Here is a 20,061-nt window from a genome sequence, read left to right as displayed (position 1 = left end):
TACACATCATTTGTGTGCAAAATAGATTTATCAGTAAAACTGTATTATGCAGTTAAATACAAAAAACAGACTTTAATTTCCACACCTCAAGGACCAACCCGCATTACCCTCCTGTGGGCCTTTACCCAAGAGATCATCATGGCACTCTAGTCATTACTAAAAGTTCCCCCAGCTCATCTGTGCCAAGAAAAACGCAGTGACTGTGTCATGAAGTGCCCATGACTGTTGTTCTCAGCCGGCCTAATGCGCGTCTTTCTCTCTTCGCTTTAGAGGGTCCACTCAGAACAGTCTAGCGACTAGGCAGAGACTGTGTTAGGCAGGGCCAGTACTCATAATTGCCCTAGACCTCCAGCCTGAGCCTCACCACGCTGCACTGCACCCAGTGTTAACTGGCGTCTGACAAAATGCTGATGGGCACGGCCGACTCAGTTGCCAAGCCAGGGCAATCCTCTGGCTGGGCCAGGGGCCACCGTGCAGCGCTGATTATTGTTGGCGAATGCTTTCCATGACTGGCTTAAGATGATCTTAAAGTTATTACAGCTCTTAGTACTGATAAGTGTTCCCCCTGCCTGCGTCTGCAACCACGATCCTTTTGGGCCTTAAACCAACCAACCTAAAGGCACTTACCCGCAGCGACTGGACTATAGCACTACATATGCTAGGGGCGGCTAAACAACTTATAGCGCTGTACTGAAGAAAAACGGAACCTCCTCCAATCACTGCATGGTTCACGTGCTTATGGCGTGTCATTACCATGGAACTTCTTACAGCGTGGCTGCAATCGCGCAACAACCGCTTCACTGCTGTTTGGCGACCATTAGTCCAATATCTCTGCAAAGTAGAGCATGCGCGTTATCTACCTTCCAAGCTCAGAGTGTTACGAATGTATGAAGATACCATACTTCCGTCGAACCCCAATAGACTGCTTCCGTAATTATACCAGTCCTGGAGGACGTCACCTGCGACAGGCCTCAAAATATGCGCTCTCAACACCATGCACTTCTGTGCACGTATACCCGCCCGCCTGCCTAGTTGCTTTTATTGTTGCCTACTTTCCTCCCTTCTCTTCTTTCCCTCTCTTCTGATCTTTTTCTATTCCTTCATCACTATCCACTTTAGATGGGTCTTAGGCCCGTGTTTTCTCTGTTCTCGTTGTTGTACTAAAAAGGTTCTAAGACTTCGCACACCACCCTAATATTGCTCTATATACAATGTCACGCGGCCGGCCCACCAAGGGTTGTATGCGACATGCTGTGTTTACAATTGTCTCTTCATGCCTCTGCAGATTCTCGGGGAGTCTTGGGTGAAATGCGGCCGGCCCTAAAAGGGTTGTAGGCTTAACGCGGTGTCATTTTGGACCTCTGTCCTACTTTGTTCATAGAAAATAAAAACAGAACTTAAAAAAAAAAAAAAGTGGTTAAATTCATGAGAAATTCAGTTTGTTTGAGTGATGTAAGAGTAAGGTATTTAAGTTACTTAGCCATGTGCAAAGAGCAAGGTGGTGTTCTGAAGGAATGTGCTGAGAATGGAGATTGGTAATGGGTAGAGGATGAAGTGCAACTAAGAACCTCATTACAATGGCGGTCGGATGAGCATCCAACCACCATCGAAGCTGGATGGAGGCTGGCCGACAAGAAGTAGGCAGCCCCACCTGCCATAATTTGATCAGATCAAAGTGTAGGCGGTTGTAAAATGCCTTTTTCCACTGCAGCTTGTGCTGCGGCCTGGAAAAAGGCAGAGTAGAAAGAAGCATTTTTAAAACATGCATGCACCATGTGCCAGGCACTAGGTGTTGTCTTTCACACGGTGCATGGATGTTTGGGGGGTCCCTACATGTGCCCCTCTGGCGAATTAGCAGTGGCCCACGAGGGATGGGGGCCCTGCTTGGGGCCATCAAATTCCCTTTCTGACAGCTTTTTCATGGCGGTGGGACCACCATGAAAAGGCTGTGGGAAATGGACATCGTGATCCTAACGGTGGTACCTGAGCAGGATCATGATTCCAACTGCCACCCTATTAAGTTCAGTAGATCCCGGCGAAGAATCCGGTCTGTCCCCCAACAGACGCGTTCGACTGCCTGCATCCTAATGCGCGGTCAGCCCTACGGGTTGTCTGTCGGTGGGACAGCCACTGATGGCCTGTCGGTGGCGGGCCCACCGGCACCGTGATGTGCCCCTAAGTATTGATATTTGGAATTTAGTGGAACAGGAGTTAAGTGGTTCAAGTTCCACAAAAGGAGAGTGGTTGTGTAAGGAGATACAGGCAATGTGGAACTTGAGTATGGTTTTAAGGGAAATTGAGTGTGAACAGATGAGCAAAATTTCCAGTCATGATTGGCTGCCAAGAAAATTTACAGATTTTATGTTGGAGTAATCCTTCCTACCTTATCACTTTATAATGTAGTGATAAATTTGTTTTTGTCATTTAAATTTTGTTTTTTCACAAGCCAACATGTTTTATTTGTAACACACCTTATAGTGTTCAGTTGAATCTTGATGTGTTTGATTTTGTTTCAGTAAAGGAGAGAGATTTGTGTGCTGTTGCTGGCTTACTCATATGGTGCATGAGTCCAGCACTACAATGTCAATAAAATGTGAAGATTGGGATTTGGAGGGAAGTCAGTTACAATTAGGTACTTCTGAGGTGAAGGTTGGCAGTCCAGGGCTAAGCAACTAAGGCCATTGTTATTTTCTGTCGTGTCGCTCTGTCATCACAAGGAGAATTTAGAAGGATCAAGCGGGGTCAAGGCAGTAGCTGCAGTGAAATCAAGAAAAGGTTATTGTATTTTGCCGGCAGCCCATCTGTTTTGTGTATAGGGGGGTGCCTTAGCAAATGGCCCAAAGGGAAGCACACAAAATGCTGATCAGATCTTGTCAACCTTATCGGTCGCAAGTAGGCCTGAATGAATTTTTTTTTTTCATTATGCAATGCGCAGAAGTGCATTACAATGCAAATCCATTACATTTTGCTGGTTGGTTTGGCCAAGGAAGGACGGTTCAACGACCTATATTCCTGAGAACTGTCCTCCATGATAATAATCTCCTTACCCCTTCCTACTGTGGCCCTAAACCACAACACAAGCTGTCTTTGACATATGGGAGATTTATACCCAGAAGGAGAGTTCTTAACCCTGCAGCCATTCATGGCATTAGGAGCCATAAACTCCAAATAAAAATTCAGCCACTTCTTCTAACAACAAGATGAGGGAAAAGGGAGAACCTGGCTAGAATCAGAAGGAAATAATGGTTTCTGGAAATGGGGGAAATTGGAAGATTGTAAACATGGTGTCTCACTAAAAGAATATGTGAATAACAACAGCACATTCAAAATAAGGAGAAGAATCACATGTAAGAGTTCATTTGTAATACATATTTTGAAATGTCCGGGTGACAAATTGTATATTGGGAGCACATGTCCATTGCAAAAATGTATTCAAGAACACTTAAGAGCGAGCAAGAATAATGATATTAATTACCCCATAGCACGACACTCCAAAACCACCCACGAGTGTGATGAGACATCTCTAAAATATGGGGAAATAGATATAAAGGAGAAGCCAATAAGGGGTGGTGATAGTATATTTTACCTATGCCAAATGGAATGTCACTGACCATGTCATGAGTGATGTAATATGTCATAAGCTGTGCATTGCGAGGGTGCGAGTTATAGTTAGCCCAGCTAACTATAATTGCTGGATTTCACTGGTTTTGTTTGAGTGAAACCTTAGCCTTACTATAACGTCGCTGTAACCTTTGTTTTTTTCAGTGAATTTCTAAGGTTTTTTTAATTCCACTTCCTAACTATAACGTCCCAGTAACCTTATTTTTTTCAGTGAATTTCTATGTTTTTTTAAGTGGTAATGATGTTTGCAGAGTGGTGAAGAAAGTGGGCGGGGCCTCTGACCAAATCTCAGGAATCCCGCTGTGTAGGACTTACAGAAAGTACCAGGATGGCTTTCGGCCTCCAAGGTCCCTCAGCATCCAAGAGGACTTCATTCCCCAACCAGTAGTGCACTAGGAGGTGTTTGCAGAGTGGTAGAGATTGGGGCGGGCCATAAAGATCTCTCAGCAATCCCACCAGGGTGGGACTTACTCCTCCTTTTAGCCCCAGGAAGCCCAACACATCGGGAATGCTCAGAGATCTTTGGAGGCCACGCCCCCTTTCTCCACCACTCTTCAAATGCACCTCCTGGTGTACTGAAGGTTGGGGGATGAAGTCCCCTTGGCTCCAGAGGGTCCTTGGGGGCCAACTACCCCTCCTGTTACCATCAGTAAGTTCCACACAGCGGGATTGCTGAAAGGTGTTTGGAGGCCACTCGTTCTTTTTCTACCACTCTGCAAACGCGCCTCCTGGCACACTACTACTTAGGGGACAAAGTACTCTTTACTCCTGAGGGTCCTTGGTGGCCAACTACCCCTCCTATTACCTCCAGTAAGTCCCACACAGCTGGATTGCTACGAGGTTGTTGGAGGCCAACAATGGGAAGGGGACTGTGCAGCCCCCCTCCTAGGCCAATTTTGGCCCCGGGGACCCAATCCCCCGGGGCCTGGCCTCTCTGCTGGGGACCGCAGGGGAGCCAACATTGCTTTTGGACAGAGGGAGCTGCTAACATACAGCTCCCTCTGTCTAAAATTAATGCTGGTCTGCTTTGTGCATGCAAGAGCATTTTCTGCTCCCGCTTGTATGAAGCGGAGGAGAGTTTACTATGGCATGGGAGCGGTTCGGCATGCCAAGCCAGAGCAAACTGGGGCATTGCTGGAGCTGGCCCTGGGGGGTGGCGGTCTCCCAGGCCATCTAGGGCTACAAGAGGTGGGTCATGCATCTCCCCTCCTTTGTTTGTATTTACCCCAGGCAGGTGGGGGCCCGAGGCTGTGGGGGGTCCACGTGGCCCCCTGCATTTTTTAAATTAAACCCGCAGGGAGATGGTGGCTCCTGGGGCTGTGGGGGGTCCATGCAGGCCCCCCTACATTAATTCATACTGAAGCTCGGAGAGGTTGGTGGCCCCCGGGGCTGTGGGGGGTCCACGTGTCCGCCCATACTTATTTTCATTAAAGCCCCAGGTAGGTGGTGGTCCCCGTGGCAGCGGGGGAGGCCATATGGGCCTCCCTTGCATTAATATTTACAGAAGTCCCAGGGAGGTGGTGGTAGCTGGGGCATAATAAGCCCCAGGAGGGGGCGCCTGTGCCCCCCTTCCTATAATTGCAAATCATGCCCCGGGACCTAGCCCACCAAGGGGCCGATAATAAATGGATTGCAGCAGCGTCACTTGTTTTTTTAAACATTTTCGGCCAGATCTGCAGATTCCATGGAAATGTTTTGACCCTGATGGGTCCCCATGTGACTGCCCCCCTCCCCACCCAAGAGGCCTAGGGGGTCAGGATGTTTCTACCCCGCCCCCTTTTCTTTTTTTTAAACATTCTTTGTGGGACTCGGTTCAACAGAGTCCCAAGATGGCTGCCAACACTTCCTGGTTGTAGTGTTGGCAGCCAATCAAATTTCAGTGTGGTCTCAGTAGGCTGTTGTGAATCCAGATATCTATATTTTTTAAACCTAAAGTTCTCTGAAACTACTGAACAGGTTTACATGAAATCATACAAAGCATGCTTTTTGGACCAACTTCTCGCTTTCTGCCAAATTTGGTGTATTTCCGTTCAGCTGTTCGGGCTGTAGTCGTATTTAAAAAACAAACATTTGCAATGCAATCGGTCTCGCCTTTGGGACCTTATAAGTGTTTAGCCAGAGCTATTGGCTCTGCTAATGCAGAAGTGTGTTCAGCTGTCCTATGTGACCCACAATGTGTGATCCTAGACAAATCATGTTCTTGTCCTGTGCTTTGTTCCTCTTTCATGTCAAACAATGGGTGTTTTTGGAGACTGTAGGGATGCATTCACCTATAGACAGACATACAACGGAATAGACTCTGCACAGATAGAGGGAAGTATATTTAATTATTTATATAGGTGTGTGTAAGGCGCTGTGTGCAATGTAAATATTGCTTCAAGGCGCCAGGATCAAAGTGAAGCTCAGGTAGTGGGTTTGACCAGGGTAAAGAGAGAGGAGTGGAAAAGACAGACAAAAGGTATATGAAAACATGGGATGGCCTCAGGCAAGGAGTGGTAAAGTGGCTCGTGGTAACAACATGGGGGAAAATATAGTGTAAAACAATATAGGAGACAAAATGGTGGGAAACAAGAGCTTGAGAAAGGAAGAGAGAAGCAATGAGAGGGAGGGAGGACTACGGCTGATAGTGAGGGAAAGATGGTGAAACAAGAGGGAGCAACAAAGGGGAGAGCAGAAAAAAGAGCGAATAAACCCCGAAAGAAAAAGAGTAAACACTGAGTATGCAGGATAAGACGGTGGGGGCTAGTAGGGGGTGTGACAAAAGAGAAACCAACAAAAGGAGAAATAATATAAAGGTGAAAAGAAGAGGACGAGAGCTCCAGTGACGAGATGTTGAAGAATGCTGGGTTTCTGTCGAGGATCACACAGGTCCCTTTCTAGTCCTATAAGCCCTGTGTCCCACTGCCCTCAGGTGGTAGAGCCTACATGCCTGCTCCCTCTGCTGCCACACTGGGGGGGTGCAGCATGCACACATACCTGCTGTACCCCTGAGAGTGGAACAAGTGGTGCGTGCCCCTCCCTGGGCACACAACGAAGGGTGTGGCTCACTCTGCAGAGGGGGTCCTGCCCACGTACCTGCTGTACCCCTGAGAGTTGAACAACTCTGCTGGCTGCTCTCTGTCCTGGCACACTATGGGGGGTGGAGGGGAGTACTTCCACCTACTTGCAGTGCCCCCGAGAGTGGCGCACCTCCGATGGCTGCTCTCTGTTTTTGCATACTTGTATGGGGAGGATGCGGGGGTGCTGCCACCTTCCTGCAGTGCTCCCAAGAGTGGCGCGGCTCCGCTGGTTGCTGGCACACACAGGTGAGGCTCTGACACTGTCTGCACGAGGAAGTGACCTGACTACCGGCATCTGGAAACACTTCTTACACAGATTTCCTTTGCAGTCCGGCAGGGAAATGGCTAATAAGTTTCCAGGGACGCCTGCCATGCAGTCGGGTGGGTTTTTCTGCTGCCCAGAACTATAATGATCACTTACCTCTGATGCTTGTAGGGGTACCTCCACCCCGAACTCCTCTTTCCCCAAACTCACGATAATAAAGTGGGTGGGGGTTAATCTACAGAGGCGCTGTACTCCACTGGTTGATATATTTTTTGTGAAGGGTGGCTCTACCCGAGCTATCCCTTCCACCTCGTTGTGCCTTGCTGTAGAGGAAAGTCTCTTTGAGGCAGTGCGCATTCCGTAAAACATTGGAGACTAGAAAAGTTTACGTGGGTGGGGCGAGAGAAGGGGAGAGAAAAGGAGCCACTGCCACCACTGCCACTCCAATTCTAATCCCATGGCTGCACGTTAGAAAAAAAAATTCTGAAGACATTTGCAGCCAAAGTGTTTTTTTGGATCCCTTCCACAGGGGAACAAATCGAGAAAAAAGAGAGTAGGCGCCCTTTGTAGAAGTCATAGTTTTCGTCAAGTGAGCCGAGGAACAAAGTGCGGCGAGCACCCAGTGGAACAGAAGTGCTGCTCACGTAAAGCGCTCCAATACCTCCCGGTCGGGCTAGCGCTACAACTGCAGCGTGCAAATAGAGCGCTACAACTGCAACGTGCAAATAGAAAGCCAAGCGAATCCTGCCTATGAATTACCACCTGGCCGTCAAGTTACCCAGATTATCTTTGGATAAAAGGAGAAGGGTCAATATATCTTAAGTAAACAAACCTTCTGCAGCTGTCGGTCATGTCTGCAGGGGCTGTAGGGATCACGGAGGTTCTTCCAGGCAACACTACACCGCCAACGCGGTCATGTAGGGAAAGCGGGCAGAAATGTTAGAAACTGCTGACGGCACTGTCGGCCGTGCTGAGGTCTGGCGCTTTGTAGTAGACGACTTGGGCCGGCTTCTCTGCCCTCTTTTTCGGCGTCTACTTGTTACGGGGGTATTGTACATAAATTAATCCCGGCACTCTGGAGTCATATAATATTCTTAATGGTTATTAGCCAAAAAAAGAGAAGGACACAATGACAATAATGAAAAACTGGCTACGGAACAGATTAGGTCCTCACAAAAGTATATGTCAGAAAGCAATTTAATACATAAGTTTTACAGAAAGGAAGAACACATTCATGAGCAAAAAATCAGAACTCCCTAGTGTATTTAGTTCTAGTTGTTATTTCGTGAGAGGGAGACTTCAGTTTTCTAAATCTTGATACAGATGGATGACAGCCGACACGTGTTTCGTCACGTATAGTGACTTCCTCAGGGCTATGGAAAGAGTCTTTGGACGCTTTATATGTCAAGCATAAAATTGAACTTCTGTTGACGCGCAATATTGAGTGTAGATAATTTCGAAAGAGGACTCTGACGTACGATATGGTTCCAAGAATTTTAGAACCTAGTAAAGGTTCGAAGAAACAAGTTTTGTCGCAAGAAAGTCTTCTGATAATTGTATCAGTTGTCTGTTGGCAGTAACAGATCTTCCCCAGTAATTTCTATTACTATAGAGAAGATCGACCACGAATAAGAAATTCACAGTTCTGATTCTTGTAACCTTAAACGGAAGTGGTTCATATCTCAGTGAAAGTTATTGGTGTCTTACGGCTTTGTTTGGAAAAGAACAAGTCTCCACCAAGGTTTCTAATATTCAGGGATGCTGCACCGTGATATGAAATTAATTTATGAGACTGAATCGATGGGACGGTCTTCGTGTAGTCGTCTATGTAGTAATTTTTAATAAGTTATTTGTTGGCTTCATCATATTAGGTGAAGTGCACGAACCGGCTCTGGTAAGCCTCTATTTAGTAGATGGCTACTAAATAGAGGCTTACCAGAGCCGGTTCGTGCACTTCACCTAATATGATGAAGCCAACAAATAACTTATTAAAAATTACTACATAGACGACTACACGAAGACCGTCCCATCGATTCAGTCTCATAAATTAATTTCATATCACGGTGCAGCATCCCTGAATATTAGAAACCTTGGTGGAGACTTGTTCTTTTCCAAACAAAGCCGTAAGACACCAATAACTTTCACTGAGATATGAACCACTTCCGTTTAAGGTTACAAGAATCAGAACTGTGAATTTCTTATTCGTGGTCGATCTTCTCTATAGTAATAGAAATTACTGGGGAAGATCTGTTACTGCCAACAGACAACTGATACAATTATCAGAAGACTTTCTTGCGACAAAACTTGTTTCTTCGAACCTTTACTAGGTTCTAAAATTCTTGGAACCATATCGTACGTCAGAGTCCTCTTTCGAAATTATCTACACTCAATATTGCGCGTCAACAGAAGTTCAATTTTATGCTTGACATATAAAGCGTCCAAAGACTCTTTCCATAGCCCTGAGGAAGTCACTATACGTGACGAAACACGTGTCGGCTGTCATCCATCTGTATCAAGATTTAGAAAACTGAAGTCTCCCTCTCACGAAATAACAACTAGAACTAAATACACTAGGGAGTTCTGATTTTTTGCTCATGAATGTGTTCTTCCTTTCTGTAAAACTTATGTATTAAATTGCTTTCTGACATATACTTTTGTGAGGACCTAATCTGTTCCGTAGCCAGTTGTTCATTATTGTCATTGTGTCCTTCTCATTTTTTGGCTAATAACCATTAAGAATATTATATGACTCCAGAGTGCCGGGATTAATTTATGTACAAAATCTGTTAATTACGGGGATTGCTTTGCATGATATGTATAATTCAGCACTCAGGTAGTAGGGTGCTTTCTAATCCCGAGCGGCACCACTTATCCAATTTGTTACCGATTTCACTGTTTCTCCGGCAAGTATTACTATACACCCAATTTGATGTCAATGATTGCTATGATGTGCATCCTCTGATACATTACTACCCCAGTCTTTTGTTTGTTACGGGGGTAGTTTCATGGTCCCCAAGAAGTTTCTGGGCCTGTACTACGTCTCCGGCAGCTCAACTTCAAGCAGAGTACCCGCCTGTCAAGCCTTCTCGCCACACGGCTACTCGCGACAGTGTTCCCCACCCACCACAACCAGACGCCTAGCTTCCGTTTGCTGTCCTCTTTCCCGATTGAGCCTCGCCCACAACCAAGCAACTGCTGCCTAACCTTTGGGGCACTACTTTAAAAACAAGCATTTGCAATGCAATACAACGCGCATTTACGCAAGACGTATTGCATTAAAAATGGGAGTGCGGCAGGGGCGTAACACAGGCCCCAGTAGCCCCCACGATGGGGGGGGCCTAAGCTCCAGGGGGCCCTCTGTGCACTGCACTCTGGCCAGAGAGCTCCTGATTGAGCCTGGAGGGGGCCCCTCTTCATACCGTGCAGGGAGTCCCCCTCAATTTCCATTATGCCAGTGGAGTTTGGGCATTTAAAAAGGCACAAATGGGAGTGGGGGGTTGAAAATGAGGCAAAAAGTCACGAACTGCTGGAGGTGGTGGGGGGGGGGGGACACAGGCCAGAAAATAGTGTTTGAGTAAAGGGGAAAATAGCCAGGGAAGGTTACAAATCACAACATGGCCGTCAGGACGAAAGACTAGCAAGCCTAAAACCAATTAGAAGGCAGCATTTATGATGTAAGCCAATCAAAAAGATGGGCGGAGAGTGGGCGGAGCTTCCAGAAAGTTTTTAGGCTATAGTATATACTGCATGCCTCGCAAAGCGAGAAGCGCTTGCGCGCTGCAACGCTAGGCGAGACCTAATGAAAAATCTGCATAGATATAACATGGGAAAAACCCATTTTGGAACCCCCCTTTTTTCTCGGCACCTGCTTGATGGATTACTCACAACAGAGCAGCTTAACCATAAAGGGGACATTTTTGAAAAATCTTGTACAGATTCGTCAAGTCTGCCAATGTTATTGGCAAAACAAAAAACGCTTTTCCTGTGGAAACTTTGATCCTAACTATAACTACCTGCTGGCGACTGCCAGTGGGTTTTATATATATATATATGTGTGATCAAGGGCACATCCTGCTCGAAACGCATCGCAGAGGGGAGTTTGTTGAATAAACATCTACCTGCCAGAGCCGTTGGGGTCCGTCTCTCTCTTTTTCGCCTGGAGTGGAATCTGCAGAGTATGCTTTTTGCAATATATATATATATATATATATATATATATATATATATATATATATATATATATAACACGCACCAGGACGTTCGGGTTCACTCATAAGGAAGGCTTTATTGTTGCTTCACAAGTGACAGGTAACACGTTTTGACCGCAGCCGCGGTCTTTGTCAAACCGTCTGCCATTGTCATCAACCAATTATTTATACATGTTCCTGACGTTGAAAACATTTTTGGAAAATTTACAGTGACAGTGCCATTATCAAAGTTAAAGTGAAACGTGCAAGTGTTACCCTGATATGTTCCTTTAGTCAAAAGGTTAATATATACAAAAAATTAAGGTAACAAGAGCCTGAATATTTGATGTCAGATTACCATAATGTTGCACATGGCGCGCTAATGTAATTTCATATATTTACACATTCATATATAGAAATGCTTTCATGGAGTCAGTTCATAAGTGATTGATGACACAGTTGAAAATTCGAAAATTGGAAAAGTCACAAACTAAGAATTAAGAATTGCGAATTGGGGGAAAGTGCCCTTTTCCTAACCTCGTCATGTGTGTTCCATCCCCAAATGACTCAAAACCTGTATTAGCAGCATCAACAATATTGTTAAAGAGTGTGCAAAATCACAACATTCAACATGGCATCATTATTACTAAAGTGCATGCGCAATAGACAAAACGTCAGGAGTTTAAAATATTGTATATAGAAAAATCATCGGATGGCTCTGGAGAGAAATGCAGATTACAAACAGATAAAATCTGGTACCATATTGCAATCACATTGTTTCTACAGTAGTCAGGGAGTGGGATAACTGGGTTATTTTACAGATGTATGTGCATATCCTTCCGTGTGTGGAGAGCGCACACACAGGACATCCCACGAGAGAGTTTGTGCCACCGCTTTAAAAAGCGAGCGGCACGAAAAACAGGCACTTCCTTGATGCAGTTTTGCCTGCGTGACTCAGGAGTGTAGGTAAGTGGGACTTGGGGCACTTGCTGTGTGTTTTTGCGCGGCGCGGGGAAGATTATGGGCTTTTGTTTAAGTATTCCTGTGAATCACAGCTCGTGAAGGGGCTGTGATTAACATGAATACTTAAACAAAAGCCCACAGTCTTCCCCGCACCGCGCTTTACTAACAAAAGAGTAGAGCAAGTTTAAAAACAGAGCGCTCTGGGTGTGGGCTCAGGGGAGGGGGGCTTCATTTAGAATTGGGTGTGACGAGGTATTCACCAAAAATCAGCAAAAGCCCCAGCCGCCCAGCCTTTGGTTTCCTTGTCTTGTTTAGAGAAGGGGCAGCCGCTCTGTTTACTATTGTGTAACCTTGCCTGACTTTGCTGGCTAAGCAGACCCTCTGACGTAATTGGTAGCAATGATTTCTTCTTCCAAATGGTCACAAAAGTCCCCCATAGGCTGGAGGAAAATTTCCAGCGTGTCAGGGATATTACACTTTTGTTTTCCAAAGACAACCTGCCGCTCTGGGGCAGTTGTGTGTGTGTTTGGGGGGATGGCCTGAGGGGGGTTGTCTATGAAAAACATAATTGCTGATTGTTCCGCCTTACCACCATAGCATGGCAGGTTAGTCATCCATCTTATTTTTGCAAACGTTCTCCCACCATGTCTGTAAAATCATCAGTCAAATATCCCCCCACCCATCCAGACAGGGAGCTGTGGATCACATGGGCTGTCTGCCGCTGAGTCGGCTGAGGGCGCTCTCGCTGCTCCAACCGGTTGACAGCTGGCCTGCCCAATTAGAAAATAAAGATCTTGATAGTTTGACATTTTAAGCGATTTCCTGGCTGTGAGACTAATTAACTGACCAGAAAGAAATCAGAGATACCAAAGGGGATGATGGACGGAGCGTTTGAGCAAATCAAACACTCACCCCCAGTCAACTGATCTGGGTTTAATCCATCATCATTCTTTTGCTCACTCCCCCACCCCAGTTCAGACATGGCCATATGCAGATCAGTCTGACCCTGTGCCTCATGGGAACAGTCCAGCCCGAACTGCCAAGCCATGTCTTCCCTGGACCGGAAACAAGCATCCTGGGACCGGTTTCGGGTTCATAACCCTCATCAGCCAGGCTATCTTGAATCCAGTGGCAAAGTGAGCAAGGTACCCACGTCTGGGCATACCCTGCCAACTTAGGGCGAACAAAGCGATACCAAAGGGGATGATGGACGGAGCGTTTGAGCAAATCAAACACTCACCCCCCAGTTAACTGATCTGGGTTTAATCCATCATCATTCTTTAGCTCACTCCACCACCCCAGTTCAGACATGGCCATATGCAAATCAATCTGACCCTGTGCCTCATGGGAACAGTCCAGCCCAAACTGCCAAGCCATGTCTTCCCTGGACCGGAAACAAGCATCCTGGGACCGGTTTCGGGTTCATAACCCTCATCAGCCAGGCTATCTTGAATCCAGTGGCAAAGTGAGCAAGGGACCCACGTCTGGGCATACCCTGCCAACTTAGGGTGAACAAAGCGATACCAAAGGGGATGATGGACGGAGCGTTTGAGCAAATCAAACACTCACCCCCAGTCAACTGATCTGGGTTTAATCCATCATCATTCTTTAGCTCACTCCACCACCCCAGTTCAGACATGGCCATATGCAAATCAGTCTGACCCTGTGCCTCATGGGAACAGTCCAGCCCGAACTGCCAAGCCATGTCTTCCCTGGACCGGAAACAAGCATTCTGGGACCGGTTTCGGGTTCATAACCCTCATCAGCCAGGCTCACTTGAATCCAGTGGCAAAGTGAGCAAGGGACCCACGTCTGGGCATACCCTGCCAACTTAGGGCGAACAAAGCGATACCAAAGGGGATGATGGACGGAGCGTTTGAGCAAATCAAACACTCACCCCCAGTCAACTGATCTGGGTTTAATCCATCATCATTCTTTAGCTCACTCCACCACCCCAGTTCAGACATGGCCATATGGAAATCAGCCTGACCCTGTGCCTCATGGGAACAGTCCAGCCCGAACTGAAAAGCCATGTCTTCCCTGGACCGGAAACAAGCATCCTGGGACCGGTTTCCTCACTCCACCACCCCAGTTCAGACATGGCCATATGCAAATCAGTCTGACCCTGTGCCTCATGGGAACAGTCCAGCCCGAACTGCCAAGCCATGTCTTCCCTGGACCGGAAACAAGCATCCTGGGACCGGTTTCACAGAAAGAAATCAGAGCAACTTATCTTTTAGGCTCCCTATTGAGTGGATTTGGCCATTTAAGGGAGTGGTCTAATTTCTGTGAATTAAGGAAAGCAGTTCATGAGTACGACATACTTTTTCTTACTTGTCAGTTTTAAAATCAGCGCAGGTTGTGCAGTAAGAACAGCAACTGCTATGAAACACATGCACATACATTCACCGTGGCACACACAAAGATACACAGTTACCCTCACTTTCAAATGTTTTCATAAAACATAATTCCCAACGTAATTTCACTAGGAAATGTGGACTTGCACCCTTTATTTTTATACGGCCTTGGTAAATTGCTGCGGGGAACAGTTTGCTTCATGCAAACAGATGTCACCAAAAAAACCTGATAAATAGTATACCATATGGTGAGCTTCTCAGAGTGAGAAGAAACTGTAGCTCTGAACAGGCATTCCATGAGGAAATGACAAACATGAAAATCAGATTTACTGAGAGGGGTTACCCCAATAAAGTTATAAAACAGGCATGTGAGAAAGTTATGGCAGTACAGAGAACAGATACATTACAAGTGAAACACAAAGAATTGAGCAAAGAAGAACCCATTCAATTCATAACCACATATAGAAACCAATCATGGAAGGTCAGGAAATGTCCTAAAAAATACGGGCATGTTCTCAATACAGACGAGACATTAAAAAAATATATAGGCGGGAACCCCAGTATCACTTTTAGAAAATGCAGGGCATTAAGTGACATACTATGTAGCAGCACGTTGCAAACTGAAAAATATTCTAATACCATACAAGTTTTTTTTGTATGTGGTTCATGCAAAGCTTGCACAAAGAGTGTGAACTGTAAAGAGATTAAGTTATCCCAAGACCAGAAACCATTTATCATCACCAAGCATTTAACATGCAAATCAGATTTCTGTGTGTATGCTTTATGGTGTCCTTGCTCATTGATATACATTGGTAGCACCATTCATCAGGTTAAAAAGTGTGTCCTGGAACATATGAGGGCTATTGCCAACGAGGACAGGCAATATCCGGTTGCTAGACATTTTAAAGAGTTCCATAATAAGAACAGTAACCTTTTGCAATTCTGTACCTTAGATAGAATCACTGTATCAGAAAGAGGCGGTAACAGAGTGAGGGAACTCAGACATTTAGAGTCTAGAATGATTATCAAGTTTGGAACCGTACACCCAATGGGATTGATCAAAGATGAAGAATTAGCTGTCCATTTAGGCTGACAGTTGGACCCAGAAATTCTGTCGTCCACCGAGCTGAATTTCTTTATGCTTCTCGTATGCTTAGTTTTGTTTGTTTTATTTGACCAAATTGTATTGATTGCACTGTTTTTATTCTTGTAGGAGACGAAGATATCAGCTTGCCTAATGAAAGGAATACAAAAGAGCTACAACATCAAATTAGTTTAAGATCGACACTGAAGATTTGTTTTGTGTAAGAACTTTTTTGTGATTTGTTCATGCCCAGTTGGGCAGGATGTACAATATATCGGACTTGTCAGGATTTTGATATAAAATCTGGATAAGTTATTGAGCACCAGAGTTTAATTAGCCCACTGGGGCGGTACTGACAATTGCTATTTTTTTATGACAAACCTGTTGACAAATATGTCCTTTGATTTATAATGATTTATATTGGTTGAAATCACGTTTAACGCACTCTATTAACATGTAGTTTAAGTGATTGTTGCAGCTCAAGTGAATCCTATATAGAAGGTCACCACTTCAAAATGGATGCCATTTTTCCTGTATATGTTTGAGCATTAGGATATATAGTCCTACTTCTATTTTGTATATGTGCACTATATGTAACTGATCAACACAAACAGTCTTTGACCCGTGACCAAGGTGCGGACGCACCGAAACGCGTTGGGCGTTTGTTTGCCACTTTTTTGATTAAATATTTTCGATTTATGGAATTCGGCTCGATAACTTTTTGTCTACCGACATTGGATTGATTATATTTTGGAGGTTTGGGCCCTCTATTGAGCCTGCTGATGTCAGAGGCAGAGAGAACCCGCAAATTGTGCTGGCTTTCATATAGATATATATATATATATAAACATGCACACACATACTGTGGCAGGTAATGTGAAAATCAGATTACAATAGCTGTAGACTTAAGCTATCATTATCCATAATGTCTGTTGACATGTGGTTGATGCAGTGACATTCTCCTATGTTGTAAAATGTAAGTCTCCTAATTGATGCACAAAGCTCTGTTTAAGACACAGGTTGTGTATGTAACATTTTTAGATATACTCTTCTAATCTTATGTTTGCGTGATGCCAACTAATCAATTCCACAGTGCTAAACTTTTGTATTTGACCGACCCCACCCCATACAGTACAAAGATGCTCATGATGGCCAGAACACATGACCGATTACATTAGTGGTTCCATAACATGCAGTAATGTGTTCATTCTCAAAGTGAACACTGTAATGGTTTAGACAGCCCAAGTGGGCTGGGGTATATCAGGTCAAACTGCTACTGTATAGTCCACTCATATTGTGGGTGTTTTGTTTCCATCTGTGGATTCAAAGGACCACTCCCAAAAGTGAGAACCCCTGTATCTCTCCTCTTCTCTTACCATCTTGAAATTGTTCAGTCTATCATCAATGGGCCAACCATATCAGGATACTTATGACTACCAAATCCCAAGCCAAATCCAAGCAGTGGGTGGGGGCTTTACATATTTCCAAAAGATTGTTCTGCAATTCTTACTATTGTGTTTACTGCCTCATGTGCCCCTGTATGTATGTACTCCCTGTTGAAAACTGATTTTAGAGCACTTATGAGCAATCAGAAATCACAATATTCAATATCCAGTTGCAAAACAGATTTTTTGAGGAGTGGGAATGGAAGTAAGCCTTTTTTCACCAAAATGAGACATTGAAATAGGTATTATGCCAAAAGGTAAGGCTAAGTGGTGTTTTTGATTTGGTATTCATACGTACCCTGATATGGTTAGCCCCTATGCGAACCTCCTAGCTCCCTACAAGCACTTTCACCCCATTCTCACTCTATCATCCCCTACACATGCACAGTGGTATGTGGCCAGCACCTTTTTAATTGTGTTTTGCACTTCTCTTGTGCACGATTCAGGAGCTGTTTTAAGATGGGCCTTCCTCTTTTAGGTCTTGGATAAAAACTATTTCCTTGAACTCACCAAGGTCAATTACCTTACTTGAATTGTTCCCCGCAGCTGAACAGAGGGGCAGACAGACAAGCTTTGGGGTTTTAAGCTGAGTGCTGGGTCAGTCAGTCAGTCAATAAAACTTTATTCAGTTTTTTACAACCATAAAAGTATACAATAAGCAGCATCTCATTCACTTAAATATAAACAAGTCAATATCATAAAATATGTAATACATCTTCTGCAAGCCTATAAAACAAATTTTCCTTAAAATAGGAAATAAATATCGTCTTAAAATATGTTAAAACCAACTATTCCATTCTTAAGGTACATATACCTTCAGGTACGTCTCGCCCAATACTTCTATCCTTTAATAACTCATTCTCCTGATAGCTTAAAAGATCTAGATTTCATCAGTACTCTTTACATTTGAGGAACACTTTAACTTTCTTTATATATTTCCCAATGGCACCGGCTATATCCAAGTTCATCATTCCCACTAAGAGATTTACAGCTTGCTTCCTGTTTTTAATATCGTATTTTTACAAAATCGGACCTACAATCTCTTTTTGTATATCTAAAATCTTCAAGCAATCTAATAAAATATGAAAAAATATCACAGGAAGTACCCAAAGTGCAAGTGCATTTTCCATTGCTATCTATCATTAAGTTTTTAACCCCTTTAGTCGCGTAACAGGAGTTTATCCCAATTCTCAATCTTAGCACTTCACGCCGTAACATACAACTAGGTAATCTGTCTATATAAGGGTAGTGTAAATCATTTTCCCATGCTGAGGCCATATGAGAAACTGAGTTTTTCCGTAAGAGATACTCCTGATCATGTGTTTGAGACACTTCCATTTCCAGTGACCTAAGTTCTTTCTTATCTATCTTTAAATGGGGAGACTGAGGGCACAACTTTAGCTTTAACACACCATACGCTTCATTTATTGAGGCTCTTGTCTCTTTTGCCCAGGTCAAATCACTGTTGGATATTTCATTTTTACACCACTGTGCAAATTTTTGGTCCTCACCTGATCCTAAACGCTGCCAGAAGCGTAATGCAAGCTGTTATAGCCCAAGAGGTGATTCCCAATTCTAGTCTTGCTGCTTGTACCATAGATGATCTAGGCAGCGAGAACAAACTTTTAAGAATATTTTCCTCCTCTTTGTCCCATCCATTTTTGCCACTTAAATAGAGGACCTCTGCACCATACAGGAATTGTGGAGGAACCATTGCTAGATAGGCCTTTAGAACCGGCCTATCGGACATTTCTCCATATGCACTATTAAATCTTTTTAGACCCTTCATGGAAGCCGGTGCCCTTAGTTTTAATGCATCAAGGTGGGTATACCATTGCAGGCTACTCGCAAACCACATCCCCAAATATCTATATTCTGTTACTTTTTCCAGCGTCTCTGTGGCCAGATACCAGGAGAACTTTGTTTTTCTTCTTCCAAAGCATAGGATTTTGGTCTTCTCCATGTTCACAACTAATTTTTTAATTTGACAATATTCATTAAACATGTTTAATTTTCTTTGTAGACCAATTTCCGTCTGGTCCATAATTACCAGATCATCTGCATATAATAAACAGGAGATATGGTTTCCTCCTAGTTTCGGGCTAGACCCTCTAACCTTTCTTAATTTTGAGGGAAGGTCAGCTATAAACAGGGAAAAAAGTAAGGGGGCAAGTACGCACCCTTGTCTCAGCCCATTACCGATCTGGATCCTTCCAGACAAGCCTCCATCCTCATCCAAGATTATCTGGGCCCAGTTTCCTGTATGCAGGGCTTGGATCAAGGCCAATAAATCGCCTTGGATATTATATCCTACCAAAGTTGACCACAGCTGCTCCCTGTTCACAAGATCGAATGCTGCGTGGAAGTCCACAAAGCAGCAGAACAGATTGCCCCTCTGCTCGATCGACTTCCGCGCAATGGACCAGAGAGCAAAACAGTGATCAACCATCGAGTGTCCCTCTTTAAACCCTCCCTGTTCTGGGGGGACTATCTGTTTTCCATCTGTCCAATCCTTGAGTAATCCCAGAATTACTTTAGCGAATACTTTTTCACCTATGTCCAAGAGATTTATTAAACGATAGTTTTTAGGGGAATTTACATCACCTTTTTTATGTATTGGTCTTACAATTGCCCCTTTCCAACTGTCTGGCATGACCCCTGTGTTAAGTATCCCCTGGAACATATTCGAAAAAAACTCTGACCACCACTCAGGATTAGTTTTTATAATATCAGCCGGCAAGTTATCTGGGCCAGCGGCTCGAGTTAAGTTTAGCCTGGCTATTATACTTCTAATGTGACTAGGGGAGAAGTGCTCTTTTACTTCTTCCCTTACGCCTGGCCATATGATGGTGTTTATTTCCACCATCCTTGGCCACTTCCCATAAATTTCCTCTAGATAATCGACCCACTTGTCCTCAGGTACAGAGCACTGCAAGGACCCTACAACTTTACCAGTGCTTTCTTTTATTAGTTTCCAAAAGCCTTTCACATTTTTTCTTCAATTGCCTCTAGTAACTTCACCCAGCATCTATCCTTATAGGTTCTTTTTTTATCTCTAATGATTGTTTTATATTTTGACC

Source organism: Triturus cristatus, chromosome 8, assembly GCF_964204655.1.
Source record: "Triturus cristatus chromosome 8, aTriCri1.1, whole genome shotgun sequence".
Taxonomy (NCBI): Eukaryota; Metazoa; Chordata; class Amphibia; order Caudata; family Salamandridae; genus Triturus; species Triturus cristatus.
This window is presented reverse-complemented; position numbering follows the sequence as displayed.